The sequence below is a fragment of the Rutidosis leptorrhynchoides genome, chromosome 6 (genome assembly GCF_046630445.1).
Source record: "Rutidosis leptorrhynchoides isolate AG116_Rl617_1_P2 chromosome 6, CSIRO_AGI_Rlap_v1, whole genome shotgun sequence".
Classification (NCBI taxonomy): Eukaryota; Viridiplantae; Streptophyta; class Magnoliopsida; order Asterales; family Asteraceae; genus Rutidosis; species Rutidosis leptorrhynchoides.
Window position 1 is genome coordinate 45,671,045 of NC_092338.1, and position 12,423 is coordinate 45,683,467.

A 12,423-nucleotide genomic window follows, 5' to 3' on the forward strand; every position below is an offset into this window, starting at 1 on the left:
TTTGCCGAAAGGTAATATATGGAGCAAGTATACTGGACGTGTTGCTTTTCCAATACAAGGATAGCAAGTGGGTGACACAAAACCATTAGTTTTGAGCTAAAATTTTCAAATCTGAAACCCTCAAAAATATTTTGCAAACACCGGTGAAGGATTATTCCGGAAAACTTATTTAGGGTAAAAGCTAGATTGAATTTTCAAAAGATCAAATGTTTTCATAAAGATCCAATTTCCTAAAGGATCTAAATTTTTATAGTCATGTGGGACTGTAAACCACATCGTTACTATCATTGTTTATACCGCCATATCAAAATCACTGATGTATAAAGTGTGAAGAATAAAGAAGTGATTCGCGTGATTTAATTTCAAGTTTTGTATTGCTTGAGGACAAGCAACGTTCAAGTGTGGGGATATTTGATAGTGCTCCAAATGAACATATATTTAGTAGCAATATCCTTTCAATATGTAAAGTTTTCAGTTGCAATTGTTCTATTTTCAAGTAATATTCGTTTAAATAAATAAGTGCGAAGACAAAAGGCGAAAATGAAGATTTGAAGACGCAACCGTCCAAAAAGCTCAAATGTACAAGATACAATTTAAATGGTTCAATTTATTGATAAGAAACATCTAAAAATGACAAGAGTACAAGTTGTGAAACGCAAAGTACAAGATATTAAATTGTACGAAAAGGCGTTCGAAAATCCGGAACCGAGACATGAACCAACTATCAACGCCCGATGCAACGGACCAAAAATTACAAGTCAACTATGCACAAGAATATAATATAATATATAAATTATTATATAAAATTATATATATATTATATTATATAATAAAAATGTCGACAAGCAAATGGCCAAAAGTTGGTGAGCTGGAGTGCGTCACTTCGCGATCTCGGAGCTGGAAGGCACATTTGCTTCGCGATCTCGGAGCAGTCAGGAATCAAAATGCCTATAAAAGGCCATGCATTCTGCCGAGTATCATACACCATCTACAGATCTCTCCCTCTGTTAATATATATATATATATATATATATATATATATATATATATATATATATATATATATATATATATATATATAAAATATATTAGTTTAGTTTTATATTAGTTAGTTTGGGTAATGTAAAGGTTATTTTACGAGTTCTAAAGTCGAAGTTCTGTCCGTGTAACACTACGCGATAAATAATCAATGTAAGTTATGTTCTCCTTTTTAAATTAATGTATCGTACTTAAGTTATTATTATGCTTATTTGAATTGAAGTAATCATGATGTTGGGCTAAATATTAAAGATGGGGTTATTGGGCTTTGTACCATAATTAGGGTTTGGACAAAAGATTGACACTTGTAGAAATTAGACTATGGGCTATTAATGGGCTTTATATTAAATTAACGATACCTCGTTAATTTAATATAAAGGTTGCAATTTGACGTATCGATATATAACCACATACGCTTAATCGGACACGATGGGCGGGATATTTATAAGTACGAATTATTGTTCATTTGACCGGACACGGGGATGGATTAATAGTCACTGGACTCATTAAAACAGGGGTGGATTACATTCAAGGGTAATTGGTGTAATTGTTAACAAAGTATTAAAACCTTGGATTACACACAGTCGATAACCTGGTGTATTCATTAAACAAAGTATTAAGACCTTGTTACAGTTCGAATCCCCAGTTAGTTGGAATATTTGACTTCGGGTATAAGGTTAAATTTGCTGAGCAGTTTATAATTATGACCGATGAACTATTATGGACAAAAACCAGATAGGTTTCAAATACATCCAGGACAAAGGATAATTAACCCAGGGTAATAAATAATCAAAACGTCAAACATCATGGTTACAGAAGTTTAAATAAGCATAATTATTATATTGTTATTTATTTTATGCACTTTAATTATCGTCATTTATATTTTGCATTAGGTTTTAATTGTGACTTAAAATATAAAATCGACAAACCGGTCATTAAACGGTAAACCCCCTTTTATATATTATTATATATAATTATATATATTTTGTACAAATATAGTTATTTAAAATATAGTGTGAAATAAGCCATCTCCCTGTGGAACGAACCGGACTTACTAAAAACTATACTACTCTACGATTAGGTACACTGCCTATAGTGTTGTAGCAAGGTTTAGGTATATCCCATTTGTAAATAAATAATTAAAACTTGTGTAATTTGTATCGTATTTCGTATTAAAATATATATAGTATATCGTACCCCATGCTGCACACATCAATAATAACACTAAGGAATTAACACAACTATGTGTTAAATGTTTATTCAGTTTCTGAGAGTTTTTCAGATGCATAACTATATGCATAAATCTTTTCTCCCGTAGATGAAGTGCGGTTGATTCATCCTCTTGATTGAGGTGTTTTCAAGAATCATGAAAGGTTTGAACGCAGATTGTAATAAGCAAGATACAATTGAGGTTTAAGATGAGATCAAGTGGCAAACTTGAAGAATTGTTTAGTTTCATATGTTATAGTCAATATTTTAATTCATTTTAATTTTCCAATGTCATTAGTCCACAGTCGGTAGTCCATAGTTAACAATTCAATAATTCATATATAGTTTAATATATAATATTCGAATTAATTAATATGTATCGTGACCCGTGTACATGTCTCAGACTCGATCACAACTCAAAGTATATATATTATTATAGAATCAACCTCAACCCTGTATAGAGAACTCGATCATTACTGCATATAGAGTGTCTATGGTTATTCCAAATAATATATATATATGCGTCGACATGATATGTCAAAACCTTGTATACGTGTCCCGATATTTAAAGTGCATAAAATAAATACAGAAATTAAATGACAATAAATAAAATTGCGAGAATGTAAATTGCGAGAAAGTAAATTGCGATAATTAAATTGCGATAAATAAAATGTAATCAGTTAGCTAGGAACAATTAGCTAGGAACAATTAGCGTGGATTCTTAACACAATTTCTCATAGTTAATTAGTCTGTTTCTAACAATTTTTATTTTGTTATATGTTTTCTTCATTATGCCACTTGTTGGATTCTGATAGGTCAAAATCCGAATATGAAATTGAATAAAAATGGTTATTCTGCGGTGAACGAATACGTATATCAGTGGTTGTAAGTAAGATAGTAAATGACTGTTGAATCAGATTCGAAGAATGTACAGTATAACTTATTAATGTGAAATCTAAATATTCCTCGGGTATTACCTACCCGTTAAAATATTTTCACCATTAACAGTTTGTACGAAAGAATTTTTAATTACAATCTTTATGAAAAAATATATATACATATATATTTTCTTCAGATGTAATTATGGATTTAATGAGTCAATATGATATTAAACTTATTTAATTTTTGGTTTGAGCTAAGATAAATAATCTCTAAAACTTTTAGAAACCACATATTCTACGCAGAATATTTCTTCAATGAAGTTATGAATTAATACTTCATCGTTCATTGTTGTTGGTACTCCTTGGTATCCATGGTGCGTATGACGTTGATGTTCGTGTGACAGATTGTGAAGTTGAGGTTTGCGATGCAGTTGTTTTTGGTGGTGGTAATGGTACTGTTGGCGTTGGTGGTGGTACTGGTTATGCTGCTGGTGCTGCTGGTGTTTGTAACTTTCGTACCATATTCTCTAAAGCCACTACCCGAGCGCGAAGCTCGTTGACTTCTTCTATTACACCGGGGTGATTTTCGGTTCGGACTAGCGGATAAATATAATCTAGAATTTGGTATAGTATATAATCATGGCGAGATACTCTGGAAATGAGAGAAAAGATGGTGTTTCGAACAGGTTCACCGGTAAGTGCTTCAGGTTCTTCGCCAATAGGGCAATGTGGCGGATGGAAAGGATCACCTTCTTCTTGTCTCCAATGATTGAGGAGGCTACGAACCCATCCCCAATCCATCCAGAATAGATGATGACTGATTGGTTGATCCATTCCGGTCACACTGCTTTTGGAGCTTGAGTGGGATTCCATTTCGGAATCCGAGTGACTTGAACTAACGACAAATTCCATTTCGTACGATTGGATAAAGGATTTTTCGATATAAAGTGATTTTTCCGGCTATCGGGTGATATTCTATTTACATAGGATATCTATATATATAGATCAAAAGATTTTGTAGATTACGGAGGAATTTGTGGGATATGCCAGGAAAAGTTTAAAGTAACAGATACAATAAGATATGATTTAGCAGATACGCTAAGATATGAATTTTTGTCTATACACTACTCATGCAATTAATGTAGCAAGACGTGTCTAGACAAATAATGATAAGCGGGTAATTTTCTAAGGATGATAAGCAGATGATTTTCGACTAGAAATGATAAGCAAAACTTTTGACATGCAGACACGGTCGAAGTCCAGACTCACTAATGCATCTAAACAACTATCAGTTTGACACACTAATGCATGACCTGGTTCGCTAAGACCACCGCTCTGATACCAACTAAAATGCCCCGTCCTAATCCATCTGGATGAAGTAATCAACATTTGATTCCAGAGCGATGATCGACTCCAAGTAATGTCCTTAAAATGAGCAAATGCACAGCAGAAGATTTCTTTCATACCTGAGAATAAACATGCTTTCAAGTGTCAACCAAAAGGTTGGTGAGTTCATTAGTTTAACATAAATAGTCAATTCATAATTTTAATAGACCACAAGATTTCTATTTCCATTTCTCATAAACATACGTCCCATGCATAGAGACAAAAATATCATTCATATGGATTGAACACCTGGTAACCGACATTCACAATATACATATAAGAATATCCCCATCATTCCGGGATCCTCCTTCGGACATGATATAAATTTCGAAGTACTAAAGCATCCGGTACTTTGGATGGGGCTTGTTGGGCCCGATAGATCTATCTTTAGGATTCGCGTCAATTAGGGTGTCTGTTCCCTAATTCTTAGATTACCAGACTATAAAGGGCATATTCGGTTTAATAATCCAGCCATAGAATGTAGTTTTACTCACTTGTGTCTATTCCGTAAAACAGTTATAAAAACAGCGCATGTATTCTCAGTCCCAAAAATATATATTGCAAAAGCATTTAATAGGGAGCAAATGAAACTCACCTAATGTATTTTGTAGTAAAAATACATATGACTATATTGAACAATGCAGGGTTGGCCTCGGATTCACGAACCTATATCATTTGTATATATTTATTAATATACATAATCGTAACCGATCAAATAAATATATATATTTAAATTTGTATATGTTTTATATTTTCATTTTGTATATAAAACATTAGTTTTATTATGTTATAGGTATTAAGTATTATATACGTATATATATATATATATTTCGTTTGTTTCGTTAAAATAGTAATTATAATAATACCTAAATAATATTAGTAGTGATAATAATATTGATATACTAGTGTTAATATTAATGATAGTAATATTAATAATTTTTTTATTAATGATGGTTTTAAATGATAATTCTTATAATAACGATAATAACCATAGTTTTTACTAAGATGAAGAGTTTACTAATTAGGAAAAATAATAATTTTGATAATAATAATATTAATAGTAAGTTTATAATGATACTAATACTAATATGTATCATAGTAAATATAATTTGTATTATTTTCATAATAACAATAATAACCTTAATCATAATAATATTTATATTGATATTAATAACACTAAAAAAAATAACATTTGTAGTACTTACTGATGCTACATAATAGTAAAATGATAATAATAATAATAATCATAATATCACTAATACCTAATAAAATAATAAATGACAATTTCTACTTATATTTGTAATATTAATAACAATAATAATTATAATACTAATATTATTAACAATACAATAATAACCATAACAATAATAATCATATTAAGAATAATAATAACAGGTATTAATAAGTAATAATAATAATAATAATAATAATAATAATAATAATAATAATAATAATAATAATAATAATAATAATAATAATAATAATAATAATAATAATAATAATAATAATAATAATAATAATAATAATAATAATAATAATAATAATGATAATAATGAAAGATTAATGATTATACCCTTTGTAGCATTAAAAAGAGATAAACTGCTCGAGACGGGACTCGAACCCGCGACCTCTCGTTTACACCAACACTCAACAACCATTGCACCACTTTTATTTTTCTGAATTATAACACAATTAAACTCTTTTAAACCTTTTTCTGTTTCGTTCTTCATCTCCATTTGATCGACCAGAGGTTCAAAGCAATCGACACGAACTTTTACAAATTTAGTTTTAGGATTTAACACGTTTACATAAACAATCAATTGAGATTAAATAAAATAAAATAAAATAAAAAAAATAAAAGAAAAAAAAATCCCGTCTGTGTTCTTCGCTGAAAAAAAAATGATTTTCAATTTAGTAATGTTTTAGCCAAAGATTAAAACACCAAACTTGTTTCAAATCGTTCCTATAAACTATCTCAATCATCAATTTAATCAGAAACAAAAACCAAAATTCGAATTTCTTCATAAATCAATCGTTTGACTTTTTCAATTAAACTTTGACTCGGAAAATTCACGCTTGTTTTAAAGAATTGGAAAATGAAACTTACCAGATAGTTGGAACGATGGATTTATGACATTACTGCATTTAAAGATTTTTAGAATTGTTAAGAATTGGAAGAATGGCATATAATTATCACGAACAGGGGTAAATATTTTTATTTTCTGTGTTTTTAATTTTAAATCTCGAATTTTGCAGAGTGTATAGATTATATCTTGATAGATATCATGTAAACGAAACTTAATAAGGATAATAGAGTCGATTTTTGCTGCACTGTAATGTGATTTGGATAGGTAACGAATTTTGGACAGAATTCTCAATCAAATAAATAAAGTTAAAAAAAACAGATATATAATTCCACAACTTGTACCATTAATACAGTGGAGTAATACTTTTGAGGATATAAACAAAATTACATAAAGTATGATTGTTACTTGAAATAACTCTCTGATTTCCAAATCTGTACGTGCGATTATTATATAAATGATTTTAAAGAATTAATAATTAATAATTAATAATTAATAATTATAATGATATCCATAATAATCTCAAATACTAATTATAATAATAATATTTATAATTATTTATAATAATAATAGAATTAATAATAATAATAAATCATGATGATAATAATTTTAGCGAAGTTTATAATAATTATACTAGTAATATTAATTATATTGATATTAATAATAATATTAGTAATAATAATATATAACAAAATTTCTTAACTATATACATATATATACATATATATTATAAAAAGGAAATAATAATGTAACAAACTAAATGTATTAATTTTTACGTCTATATGTTATATGATAATATTAATAATCATAATGATATATCAGTTTATATATATATATATATATATATATATATATATATATATATATATATATATATATATATATATATATATATATATATATATATATATATATATATATCAACTTATTCATACAAAATTTCAAATATATATATATATATATATATATATATATATATATATATATATATATATATATATCTTGTATTATATATATATATATATATCATTACTTATTTTATATATCATCTTTTGTTGAATATTTATTACCTATCAATTTTATTTATATTATCATATATATATATATATATATATATATATATATATATATATATATATATATATATATATATATATATATATATATATATACGTATATTATAGTAATTATCTATAGAAATCATATATTTAATATAACTTCCTTTTAAGTACAACTTAATAATTTTATGTTTTATCTTACATATTTAATATTTAATATAACAACATATAATATTTAAAATTAATTTCCAAATTATTATATTTATAAATACATATATATTTAAACCCACACAAATCTATTTACAATTAATTGTTCGTGAATCGTCGAGATCATGTCACCGGGTAGGTCTCTTAAAATATTGGGTTGTCTATCCATTTTGTGTTTTTATACTGTAAAATAGACAAGAGTTAGATTCATAAAAAAAATACTTATTAATACAAGCAATTTTTACATATATCATAAAGCATAAGCACACTATATTACATATATTACACCACACGAATACAACTATCTTATTCCGACTCGCTTGTTTCTTCTTCTTCGGTTTTGGTTCATTTTACCAAGTTTCTAGGGATATATGATGTTCCCCTAATACGAGCCGTAATTTTTCACATTGGTTTAGAAAAACCTGGTGGTTTAGAGGTTCCCGGGACATTGTTACAACTTAAGGACTTCGGGGGTTGACGATACATATAAAGTTCATCGGGGTTGGAATTAGATTTCTCTATTTTTATGCCCTTTCCCTTATTATTTTCTTTTGCCTTTTTAAATTCAGTTAGGGTAATTTCTATAACATCATCGGAATTCTCGTCGGAATCCGATTCATCGGAGAATTGGTAATCCTCCCAATATTTTGCTTCCTTGGCGGAAACACCATTGACCATAATTAACCTTGGTCGGTTGGTTGAGGATTTTATTTTACTTAACCGTTTTATTATTTCCCCCACCGGTTCTATTTCTTCATCCGGTTCCGATTCTTCTTCCGGTTCCGATTCTTCTTCCGGTTCCGACTCTTCTTCCGGTTCCTCTTCGGAAACTTGTGAATCAGTCCACGAATCATTCCAATTTACATTTGTCTCTTCATTATTATTAGGTGAGTCAATGGGACTTGTTCTAGAGGTAGACATCTATCACATAATATCAAACGCGTTAAGAGATTAATATATCACATAATATTCACATGTTAAAAATATATAGTTTCCAACAAAATTTGTTAAGCAATCATTTTTCAAGTAAACACGGTCGAAGTCCAGACTCACTAATGCATCCTAACAAACTCGATAAGACACACTAATGCAAAATTCTGGTTCTCTAAGACCAACGCTCGGATACCAACTGAAATGTCCCGTTCTTATTGATTAAAAACGTTCCATATTAATTGATTTCGTTGCGAGGTTTTGACCTCTATATGAGACGTTTTTCAAAGACTGCATTCATTTTTAAAACAAACCATAACCTTTATTTCATAAATAAAGGTTTAAAAAGCTTAACGTAGATTATCAAATAATGATAATCTAAAATATCCTGTTTACACACGACCATTACATAATGGTTTACAATACAAATATGTTACATCGAAATCAGTTTCTTGAATGCAGTTTTTACACAATATCATACAAACATGGACTCCAAATCTTGTCCTTATTTTAGTATGCAACAGCGGAAGCTCTTAATATTCACCTGAGAATAAACATGCTTTAAACGTCAACAAAAATGTTGGTGAGTTATAGGTTTAACCTATATATATCAAATCGTAACAATAGACCACAAGATTTCATATTTCAATACACATCCCATACATAGAGATAAAAATCATTCATATGGTGAACACTTGGTAACCGACATTAACAAGATGCATATATAAGAATATCCCCATCATTCCGGGACACCCTTCGGATATGATATAAATTTCGAAGTACTAAAGCATCCGGTACTTTGGATGGGGTTTGTTAGGCCCAATAGATCTATCTTTAGGATTCGCGTCAATTAGGGTGTCTGTTCTCTAATTCTTAGATTACCAGACTTAATAAAAAGGGGCATATTCGATTTCGATAATTCAACCATAGAATGTAGTTTCACGTACTTGTGTCTATTTTGTAAATCATTTATAAAACCTGCATGTATTCTCATCCCAAAAATATTAGATTTTAAAAGTGGGACTATAACTCACTTTCACAGATTTTTACTTCGTCGAGAAGTAAGACTTGGCCACTGGTTGATTCACGAACCTATAACAATATATACATATATATTAAAGTATGTTCAAAATATATTTACAACACTTTTAATATATTTTGATGTTTTAAGTTTATTAAGTCAGCTGTCCTCGTTAGTAACCTACAACTAGTTGTCCACAGTTAGATGTACAGAAATAAATCGATAAATATTATCTTGAATCAATCCACGACCCAGTGTATACGTATCTCAGTATTGATCACAACTCAAACTATATATATTTTGGAATCAACCTCAACCCTGTATAGCTAACTCTAACATTCACATATAAAGTGTCTATGGTTGTTCCGAAATATATATAGATGTGTCGACATGATAGGTCGAAACATTGTATACGTGTCTATGGTATCTCAAGATTACATAATATACAATACGAGTTGATTAAGTTATGGTTGGAATAGATTTGTTACCAATTTTCACGTAGCTAAAATGAGAAAAATTATCCAATCTTGTTTTACCCATAACTTCTTCATTTTAAATCCGTTTTGAGTGAATCAAATTGCTATGGTTTCATATTGAACTCTATTTTATGAATCTAAACAGAAAAAGTATAGGTTCATAGTCGGAAAAATAAGTTACAAGTCATTTTTGTAAAGGTAGTCATTTCAGTCGAAAGAACGACGTCTAGATGACCATTTTAGAAAACATACTTCCACTTTGAGTTTAACCATAATTTTTGGATATAGTTTCATGTTCATAATAAAAATATTTTTCTCAGAATAACAACTTTTAAATCAAAGTTTATCATAGTTTTTAATTAACTAACCCAAAACAGCCCGCGGTGTTACTACGACGGCGTAAATCCGGTTTTACGGTGTTTTTCGTGTTTCCAGGTTTTAAATCATTAAGTTAGCATATCATATAGATATAGAACATGTGTTTAGTTAATTTTAAAAGTCAAGTTAGAAGGATTAACTTTTGTTTGCGAACAAGTTTAGAGTTAACTAAACTATGTTCTAGTGATTACGAGTTTAAACCTTCGAATAAGATAGTTTTATATATATGAATCGAATGATTTTATGAACATCATCACTACCTCAAGTTTAGTAGGTAAACCTACTGGAAGTGACAAGAAATGATCTAGCTTCAAAGGATCTTGGATGGCTTGAAAGTTCTTGAAGTAGGATCATGACACAAAAACAAGTTCAAGTAAGATTTTTACTCGAATTAAGATAGTTTATAGTTATAGAAATTGAATCAAAGTTTGAATATGAATATTACCTTGAATAAGAAAGATAACCTACTGTATATAACAAAGGTTTCTTGATCTTAGATGATTACTTGGAATGGATTAGAAAGCTTGGAAGTAAATTAGTAAACTTGAAGGGATTTTTGAAGTGTTCTTGAAGTGTTCTTCCTATGATGATTATAGCTTGATTCTTGAAGTGATTTTTGATGAAGATGATGATTAACTACTGGAAAAATACGTTCATAATAGTGTGTGTGTGTGTGTGTTGAGAGAGAATTAGAAAGAGAATTGGAAGTGAAATGGAGTGAATGATGAGTGGTAATTGGTGAGTGGTGAGTGGGGTTAAAAGGAGTTCTAGTTAGTTGACTAGCTCATGGTAGAAGTTAAAATTGATTAGTCATACATGACATAATCAAGAGTGGAATTCCATGCTAGTTCCTATTGGTATATACCCATAGTAAGTACGTTTTGAAGCTGTGTATAATACGGGTAAGAATACGACTAGAATTCTTGATGAAAGAAAAGAATGGGAAAGTAACTGTAACCATTTTCGTTAAGTATGAGTGTTTTGATATATGTATTGAAGTCTTCCAAAAGTATTTTAATACATCTAAATACACTACATGTATATACATTTTAACTGAGTCGTTAAGTCATCGTTAGTCGTTACATGTAAGTGTTGTTTTGAAACCTTTAAGTTAACGATCTCAATTAATGTTGTTAAACCATTGTTTATTATATCTAATGAGATGTTAAATTATTATATTATCATGATATTATGATATATTAATATATCTTAATATGATATATATATATTTAAATGTCGTTACAACGATAATCGTTACATATATGTCTCGTTTCGAAATCCTTAAGTTAGTAGTCTTGTTTATATGTATATAACTCATTGTTAATATACTTATGGAGATACTTACTTATCATAATCTCATGTTAACCATATGTATATCCATATATATATCGTCATGTCGTTTTTACAAGTTTTAACGTTCGTGAATCGCCGGTCAACTTGGGTGGTCAATTGTCTATATGAAACATATTTCAATTAATCAAGTCTTAACAAGTTTGATTGCTTAACATGTTGGAAAAATTTAATCATGTAAATATCATTCTCAATTAATATATATAAACATGGAAAAGTTCGGGTCACTACAGGAAATTCCCGGGTCATCACAATACTTGGGATGAGAAAACATAAACGATTCATACTTTTATACTTTGAACACGAATACGAAAGCAAAGATACGTACGAGTTAGAACGAAAATCCCCAAGTCCAATTATCATTAGTTACACTTGTAGGGTGTAAGCGAGAACTTATGTTGTGTG